This window comes from Leptonychotes weddellii, chromosome 4 (assembly GCF_054177405.1).
Source record: "Leptonychotes weddellii isolate Sample4059 chromosome 4, ASM5417740v2, whole genome shotgun sequence".
NCBI lineage: Eukaryota > Metazoa > Chordata > Mammalia > Carnivora > Phocidae > Leptonychotes > Leptonychotes weddellii.
The window spans coordinates 46,229,973-46,240,010 of NC_138372.1; the positions used below are offsets into that span (position 1 = coordinate 46,229,973).

A 10,038-nucleotide genomic window follows, 5' to 3' on the forward strand; every position below is an offset into this window, starting at 1 on the left:
ACAACCATGGAAAGGATCAATTTGTGTTGTGTTTACTTCTCTAGGAATCTTGATCTCTGAGCTAGGAGAAGCTTTTCTATATGGAGTGACCCATTAATTCCAATGAATAGCATATTCTCCTATTTTCTTCACACTTGAATTGTGCTGTCTGGGACAAAAGAAGTAATTTCTCTTTTAATCTTGTTTAATATTGGGCTTCTTTAAGGCTAGGGCTATCCTCAATTAGTCCCTAAAGGCACAGAAAAAGATGTTAAATGTATTCCATTGATTCATAGTAAAAGATGATTAAACTCACCCAGGGGCTGGAGCATTAGAAGAGCGTCAGGTTTGTTTGTTTGTTTTAAGTTTATTATTATTATTATTATTATTATTATTATTATTATTATTATTATTATTTAGTAATCTCTACATCCAGCATGGGGTTCGAACTCACAACTCAGAGATCAGGAGTCACATATTCTTCCAACTGATCCAGCTAGCTGCCCTAAAGAGAGTCAGTTTTAGAGAACCCTCCCTCCTTATATATTTTAATGCTTGATATTTTATTTCATGTTTATTGAACTTTTACCAGGTACTGTGCTACATGCTACATTAATTTCCTCATCCTTATAGTGCAGGTGGCAATACCCTGGTTTTACACACGATGAAACCGAAGGCTGATGATGTTCACTAACTTGCCAGAGGCCACTCACTGGAATGTAGTAGACCTGGAGATTCACCTTCATTCAGTCTGACTCCTGTGCTTTCATTCACAATCCATCTTTTTTTGTTTTGCAGCCTTGTACTTACAGGGTTAGACTACAAGTTCTAGAAAGAAATGTGGGCTTTTTCTCTCCATTTCAAAATGTCTTACAAATCTCAAAGAATTTTCACTTGGGAGGGTCACCCTGATTTTGTGGCAGCACAGAGTTGTTCATTTTACTTCAGAGAGTTAGAGAAATCATTTATCTTCTTTCAACTTTTAGAAAATGTATATTGGAACTGTCTTAGATTCTGTGTCCTAGAAAAGAAACTGATTCTTTCAGGCTGAAGGGAAAGGACATTTCAGCAAAAGTGGAAATGACAATAGGCTACTCCTGGGCAAATTATAAATGGGACCCAAGAACCCTGGCGTCAAGAACACTGGGACTAACAGACTGTAACCATTGTTCTTGAACAAGATGTTCCAAGACAATATGTTTCTAAAAGACAAACAGCATATTTGCACTGGAAGGAGAGTGAGTAACATCAACAAAGTTTGAACTCAAAGCTCCTTCATTTAAAAACACTATTAACGTGGGTTTGGGGGGGCACTGTATCTCCATAGATAGGTTAGGGAAAAGTCTTGTAAAGCAACAGAGTTTTGTAAGTAGGAGCCTCCAACCCAATCCACAGAGGCAATGGTAAGAAGGGTGAGAACACTTCCCTGCTTGCCAGAAGAGTCTGGTAGTCCAAAGAGATTCCCTTGTAGGCTACGGGCAACCGCCATCCATTATCCACTTGCTGTTCCCAAGAAAGCAATGCCAGTGATGGGGCTCCAAGTGTCAAGACAACTGAAGGGTTCCACCCTCAAGCAGAGGACTTGAAGGGCTGAGGGTAATTTTTTTTTTTAAAGAGTTTATTTATTTATTCATGAGAGACAGAGAGAGAGAGAGAAGCAGAGGGAGAACCAGGCTCCCAAGGAGCAGGGAGCCTGATGCGGGACTCGATCCCAGGACCCTGGGATCATGACCTGAGCTGAAGGCAGACGCTTAACCGTCTGAGCCACCCAGGCGCCCCTGAGGGTAATTTTTAGATACTGTTTTATCTGCATTTCACCAAGATGGAAGCCTTCCCCATACCCACTGACTGCTCCCTCTTTCTATTTCCCTCCCCTCCTCACCTCCCTCTCTTTTTAGTATTACAATTCTTTCTGTTTCCAGTAGAATCTGTGCATGGTCTAGTTGAGGGAGGAAAGACAGCCTAAATTTAAACAACTTTTATAGCATAAATACAAATGGCCTACCATAAAACATTAGTCAGGAGTGTCTTGGATGAGTTACTTGACCTCACCAACCCACAGTTTTCTCACCTGATGAAGAACAGTAATCAGGATGTTAGGAGGAAACAAACGGGTTATAAGATATAAATCACATAGTAGAGTATAAGGCAAACAGTTGGTGTTTAGCAAGTTCATTCATTAATTCAGCAAATACTTGCTGAATGCCACTGTGTCCCAGGCACTAGAGATACAACAGAGAACAAAATGTAGAAAAATGCCTGCTCTCAGCGCACCTGGGTGGCATGATTGGTTAAGCATCTGACTCTTGATTTTGGCTCAGGTCATGATCTCAGGGTTGGGAGCTCAAGCCCCACAGAGCCCCACATCGGGCTCTGCGCTGAGACTCACTCTTCCCTCTGCCCATCCCCCTTTTCCTCCCCCCCGATAAATAAACAATTTGGGGGGGTTATGCCTGCTCTCATGGAGGCTCTCTTCAGGTTGAGTAGGAGGAGGAGGATAGATAACAAATTAGCAAAATATTAGTTTGGATCATAAGAACTTGCTATTTTTGTAGGTAAGAATTTCATATGGTGCAACCTAACATGTTATCTTGTTATAAAGTATTAATAACTGTTAATTGTCACTAGTTATTATGGTTATTTCTATTATAAGATTGGTGCAAGAGTTGCTACACCATCCTAGGATTGTTGCCCAATGCATCTTTTTTTTTTTTTTTTAAGATTTTATTTATTTATTTGACAGAGAGAGACACAGCGAGAGAGGGAACACAAGCAGGGGGAATGGGAGAGGGAGAAGCAGGCTTCCTGCTGAGCAGGGAGCCCGATGCGGGACTCGATCCCAGGACCCTGGGACCATGACCTGAGCCAAAGGCAGACGCTTAATGACTGAGCCACCCAGGCGCCCCACCCAATGCATCTTGTCAGAGGATGGCATGTGATCGGTATGGGTCTTGACTCTTCTGTTTATGTCAAGACAGTTGGAAACACTAAGCCCTAACCCTCTAAAAGTTGCTTCCTTGCTTCTTATGGGGACATATGTCTGTCTTATCAGTCACTATGCTGGCCCCTGCTGGAGTGACCAGGAGAAACACCAGCCTTGCTCTTCAGCAGTTGAACCTCTAGAACCAGTGAGGATAATAGAATTTATATCTGGAATATCATACATGCAGAAGTATATTAGAGAAAAAAAACACTATGTTGCATGTGTTCAAAAGTGGAAGGAAGACCATCTCATTCAGGGATTAAGGAAGGTTTCTTAGAATCATGGCCTTTAAGGTAAACCTTTAAAGATGAGAAGACAGGGGCGCCTGGGTGGCTCAGTCATTAAGCGTCTGCCTTCGGCTCAGATCATGATCCCAGGTTCCTGGGATCGAGCCCCGCATCGGGCTCCCTGCTCAGCAGGAAGCCTGTTTCTCCCTCTCCCGCTCCCCCTGCTTGTGTCCCGTCCCTCGCTGTGTCTCTCTCTGTCAAATAAATAAAATCTTTTTTTTTTAAATAAATAAAATCTTTAATAAATAAATAAATTAATTAAATAAATAAAGATGAGAAGACAATTGACTGGTGAGGTTGGCCTAGATAAGAGATTTATCAGCTCTATCAGTCTGGATTATGGAGTAGCGAGTAAGTGTTGGGTTTTTGTAGGGAAACAATGGGCAATATAATTTGAACAGTAGACTCAAAGAATATGCTGTGAATTATAGATGAATTTATTCATCTTTATGTGCCCAGTGCTCAATCAGTATCTCAGTAGCTACATGGATACATGGTAGATACAAGGTGCTACCTATGAAAACTGTATTTCAGAGAGCTATTAAATTCTTCAAGACTACCTGTTTTCAGAGCTAAGACTAAGCCATGGGTCAGCATGTTGCAGGACTGTTTCCACTGTTCAATTATGGTTGGCTTTGGTCCATATCTCAGTAGTCCCCAGATTAACAGCCAAGGGGTTTACAATAACTTCAGTAGGTATTGGATTTCTCTAAAATATTTTTAAAGGGAGAATAACTTGTTTTTAGACAACTGATCAGATGATGGTTTGTGAAACATAGATCTCAATTGTGAGAGACTGGAGGCAGGGAAGTGTCTGGAATCTATTTCAGAAGTCTAGGTGAGAGCCTGTTAAGACTATTTTTTAAGCCCTTTGAAAGAAACTTTTAAAAAGCTATCTGCACAGAGCTTTGCGATTTGCAAAACAAAGTGTCATCTCATTAGCTTAATTTTTAATATCTAAATTTTTTCTGAAATGATACTTTGTGATCTTATTCAATTTTATTCCCCAAAATAACCCTATGTAAAAAGTAGGGCAGGAATTATTTATCCCAGACTTACAGAAAAGACCTTAATCTGCTTCGTGAAAGATCACAAAACAGGAAATTGGAAGAGCTGGGGCTTATCCTGAGGGGTCTTTGACTCCCTGGTATCTTGACATAGAAGGTCATGAATCCTTAAAGTAATTTTCTTAATCTTTTGGATATCAAGCTATGTTTTTTGTTTGTTTGTTTTTTAAGGATTTCATTTACTCATTTGAGAGAAAGTGAGAGCGAGAGAGAGCGTAAGACGGGGGAGAGGCAGATGGAGAGGGAGAAGCAAACTGCCCACTGAGCAAGGAGCCCGATGCAGGGCTCGATCCCAGGACCCTGGGATCATGACCTGAGCCAAAGGCAGATGCTTAACCGACTGAGCCACCCAGGTGCCTTTCAACCTATGTTTTTAACATGTTGAGAATATCTGCGTTAGTATAATATGCTCTTTTGAGGCAGTATAAATTATCAGGAGTACAAACATTGGAGCCAGACTACTTGGATTCAAATCCTGACTCTACCATTGACTAGCAATATAATCTTAGGTACATAACCTTTCTCTGCCTCAGTTTCTACATCTATAAAATGGGAGAAAGAAGCTACAGTTGTGAGAACTGAGGAGGGGCCAGCTTTACGGTACTATGCAGAACCATGCCAAAGTGCACTGGAATCTCTGTACAAGGGTGAGTTGTTGTTAATGATGATGATGCTCTTATTCTGATTAAAACATTTAGTGTTAGCCACATAAGGATTAGCTGTTGTGAGCAGAGCATTACAGTGTACTTAGAAAACCGAAGTGAACTTTTCAAACTGAAAAATGCAAACGCTGATCATAATAGGCAGTATTTATTGAACGCCTATGTGCTAGATATTATTCTTAGCTCATTTACATAACAGTCCTATGAGGTTAGTCCTAGTATTATCCCCATTTAAGAGATGAGGAAACAGAAGCACTGAGATATTAAATAATCACTCAGTCGGGGGCACCTGGGTGGCTCAGTCAGTTGAGTATCCGACTCTTAGTTTCGGCTCAGGTCATGATCTCGGGGTTCTGGGATCAAGCTCTGGGTCGGGGGCTCCATGCTCAGAGGGAAGTCTGTTTAAAAATTCTCTCCCTCTGCCCCTCCCCTCTTCAAATAAATAAATAAATCTTAAATGAAATAAGCAAATAAATAAATAATCACCCGGTGAAGCCTAGATCCAGGTCCATGCACTGAAGCTAGTCTCTAAACCTCTACGCACTACTGCCTTTCAGAGAGATACAGACTTAAACCTGAAGTCAAAGGACAACAAGAAAGTTACATTGGGATCTGAACTTCATGATTTTCATTCCCTTTTGTCTAAATTTTGAACTTCCATAGAGAAAATTGGGACATAGAAACAGATAAACGTATAAAGATATAGAAATTCACCTTTTACTTTGGCAAGTAAAAGACAAGTCTCTGTAACTTTATACAGACCTCCAAACAGACGTGTCATAAAATGAGGGAAGCTAAAGTTTTTTGAGAAGCTGGCCTGTTAGTCATTTTCATACTGGTTATCTTATTTAACCCAATGAAGCACATATTATTGGCCCTTCTTTACTGACATGGTACTGAGGCTGAGAGGTGGCAAGTATGTTCCTAAGGCCAGTGGTACGGCTGGGATTCAAACCCAGTTCTTTTTGCCCCAAAAGCCTATCTTGTCCTTGTTGTATAGTTCACATAGACAGCCTTTCTGGAATATCAGAAATATCACTGTGTGGTCTATTTGTCCACACAACAAATATTAATCGAGTATGTCTTGCTGTGTGCAGAAGATTCAGTGAAGAGGACAACTACTAGCATTTCTCAAAGAGCTTGAGATGTTTGAGGACACATGTTCACAAAGCTTGCTTCTTTAGAAAAGAAAGAGATAGTACTGTTTTCTTCTAAGTAGCTAACTTCTGTTCTTGCTACCACCTTGGGATCTCTAACCCTGTCAAATACCATAATTTCCTGCTTTGATGTAAAACCAGTTTACTTCTTCTTTTGTTCTTGTCTCCTTCTCCATGCTGTTACAGGTATTAATAGACAGTAAAATCATTTTAAAGTAACTAGCTTACAACAAAATAATAAAAAGACAAATCAATTAAAACGTGGGTAAGGATCTGAATAGGCATTTCTCTAAAGATATACAAATGGCCGATAAGCACATGAAAAGATGCCCAACCTCATTAACCATTAGGGAATTAAATGCACATCAAAACCACAATGCAATACCACTTTACACCTATTAGGAGGACCATAATCAGAAAGACAGATAATAGCAAGTGCTGCAGGGATGTGGAGTGGTTGGAACTCTCATACATTGCTAGTGGGAATATAAAATAGTATCTCCAGTTGCAGAAATAGTTGGCAGTTCCTCACAATATTCAGCATAATTATACAGTATCATAATTTCATTCCTAGGTATACACCCAAGAGGAAGGAAAGCATACCTGCACAAAAACTTGTACCCCAATGTTCATAGCAGCATTATTCATAATAGCCCCAAAATGAAAACAGCCTACATGTCCACCAACTGATGAATGTATAAATAAAATGTGGTACACTATTCAAAGGAATAAAAGATAGTGAAGTACTGATACATGATGCTACACCCACATACCGTGTGTATGAAATGTCAAGAGGAGGCATACCTGTCGAGACAGAAAATAGATGAGTGGTTGCCTGTGGCTGGGGGTGTGGGCGGGGACTGGGAGTGACCCTAATGGGTATAGGATTTCTTTTTGAGGTTATGAAAAAGTTCTCAACTTAGATTGTGAAGATATTTGTACAACTCTGAATGTGAAAACCATTGTATTGTAAACTTGAGATGGGGGCATTTTGTGGTATGTTAATTATATCTCAATAAAAATATTTTTTAAAAAACAAGAGCAAGAGAAGAAAGAGGAGAAGTAAGAATATAGATAATCCACAAAGTGAAGTCAAATGAGCAATGTTGAGGTAACCTCTAGAAATTCTGCCAATCTGTTAAATAATTACAACATGATCCTATGCATGGAACTTTTAGCGTATAGTCTTTCCACCTTTTGGGATATTTTGCCAGTGTTCAATAATCCCTGGTAGAAAAGGCCCAGATTCTTTGTCAGTCTTATAAATTCTTACACTCTGCCTGTCCCTGCCTTCTGTGCTAGAGCCTAGGAAGATACCATCGATGGTAAACAAAGTCTCTCTTCCTGTGTTATTCAGTCTTCATGGCAGATGAACATCATTCAAATAATGTCACAAATAGATTGAAGTCTCAACTTTGATCAAAGCTAAGAACCAGAGGTGCTTGGTTTTAAGGGAGCATGTAAGAGGGGGATTTGATGTAGTCAGGGAGGGCTTTCCCAGGGAAGTGAACTGAGATGGGAAGGAGAAGCTGATGCGACTGGGAATGTGGCAAAGAAGAAAGAAGGAAGGGTGCTAGGTGATGTGTGAGCCTTGAGGGGAGTCAGGTGACCTGAAGGTGGGAGAGTGCATGGTTGGCAGCATGGGTGAGCTGGACACCAAACTGGAGCCCAGCCATGTTAACCACGTGATCTCTGCTGAAAGCAACGGGAGGCCCTGTGGGACCCTAGACAGTGACTCTGCGCTGGAGCTGTGATGTGGTGATTAGCTTGGACAGGGGCCAGGCTGGATGCTGCCTGAGCAGCTGGAAGTTCATTGTAGCAATGGCCATCCACAAGAGATGGCAACAGCTATATATTCTCATACTCTGTGCAAAGATTTTAATAAACAGCAAGGAAATAAAAGTTCCACAGGAAGTTGCCAGTAAAGGAATTTACCTTTCTTGCCCTTGGTGTGCAAACCTTCTGCAATATGTATTCTTTAAAACTTTCCTCTGAATGCAGGTTTAGAGCTGAGAACCAGCATCATCCCAGGATTTGGCCAGCGGCCCAAGATAAACCTGCGAAGAAATGCCCCCAACAGATGTGCTCAGCATTCTTCCCCCAATTTATGAAACTGCTTCGCAACAATACAGTCTGTGTGTCTATGTGTCCAATGATCTTGTCATCACAGATCTGAGACAGCGGCGTCAATAACACTTTAGACTTTTAAAAATTTTTCAAAATGTTTAGATTTTTCCAGCTGTCTGCAATGTGTTTTTACTGTTGTCTTTCATTGTGAAATATTTCTGATCCTTTTGAATGTATGGGGTAGCAAGATGCCTGAGGAAGCATGAGTCGTTTCTGAATTAACTACCACTAACCTCAATGAGCTGTGACATGGAAATTCACGCTGTAACTGGCGGTGCATTCTACCATTTCAGTCTCCACCAGCTCTAATAGCAACATTTTAGGCACACTTTTTACTCTCCACTTGCTATACTTGATCCATACAAAATTTTCAAACATACCTATTGAAAAACCAGTGTTGAGTGTTATAGGTACTACCCATGTCTCCAAATGGCCTGATAGTACTTGCTTTCTCAGATGAAAAAGGCTATCAGATACAAATCGTGGGCTCTGAAATCTGAACAAACTTAGATTTCACCTCTGCTGTTCACTAGCAAAAGTGCCTTATCCGGTCTGTCTGCATTCTTCATCTAAAAATGGAGGAGGAGGAGGAGGATCTCCCCACCTCTCTGTAATGAGGATAGAGTATGATTTTATACATGAAATGCTTAGCACAGTGCTTGGCATGCAGTAAAGGCTCAGTAAATGTAGCTATTGTTAACACCAGATTTTCCCTATAAAAAAATCTAGGTGTGCCAGGACTCTCATTATTCAGTGCACATTTCCTGAGAACCTGTAATGTGTCAAGCTCTAGGAACGTAAAGATAAATAAGCCCTCTTTCATTAAGGAGTACAGCACATTCGGTCTGATTCAGAGGTCACAAACTGGCTGTCAGAGTCCGATCCAGATCTTACTTCCCCTCCATGATGCGTTCTTAAGATGTTTGATTTTATAAATCAGGAGATATTCACATAAAAATCCTGGTTTCGCTTTTTTCCTGAAAACAGACCAGCATGCCAAGCCACCCCATAAATCATTTATGCACTTCCAGTTTATTTCTGTCCCTGCTTTTCCAGCATTCCCCCACCCCAGCCTGCTTCCTGCATCCCCTTCACCTGTAGACACCTGACTCTGCATCCCAGGTCTAATACCAGAGACAGAGCTGTGGCTGTTCAGGCCAAGTGGCAGGAGGCAAAAGCCACAAAGTGGACAGAGGCTGGGTGGTGGAAAGCCTCGTGGGCTGAGGGAAGCCTTTGGACTGGTTTTTAACAGGAGATGATGATGAGATGAGCCGTTTGAAAAGACACCTTCTGAATGCCCTGTGAAAAATCCCTTAGAAAATGTCAAAGCTGAAGGCAGCGAGAATTAAAAAATTGTGAGAGTAACTGAGATGAAAGTTGATGGAGGAGGAGAGGGACCAAGACTGAGTTCCATGCATCGAGGCAGCTGACTGGCTGAATGGTGGGTGCTGTTACTAAGAAAAGAAAGCTAGGAGGAAGAGCACATTTGTGGGGAAGGATGAATGAAGTGGACTGGATATAGGACAACAGGCTTGAGAGAGCCCCTCAGCCTAAAGGTAGTCAAATTCAGTGATTTCTAAAAGATGCCTGTCAGACACTGATTGTCTCCTGCTGATTTGGGTCCTTGGACTCCCGCTCCGTGGCACGTGGATACAATAGAAAAGGACAGCCTTTGCCTGAGTCAGTCCCACCCTAACTCCTCCCCCACCTGAGCCCCTGGATTAGCTGAAATCCTATCAGCAAGAGCTCCCCAGCACCTTCCTGCGCCCTTCTGCA

The 10,038-nt window shown here is 41.4% G+C and overlaps 1 protein-coding gene across 1 annotated transcript in view; it reads left to right on the top strand.

Annotated features, from left to right (window-relative positions):
* The window catches only part of PATJ (PATJ crumbs cell polarity complex component), a 332,644-nt gene that overhangs the window by 250,533 nt on the left and 72,073 nt on the right, over positions 1 to 10,038 (top strand). The gene's annotated exons all lie outside the window — the stretch shown is intronic.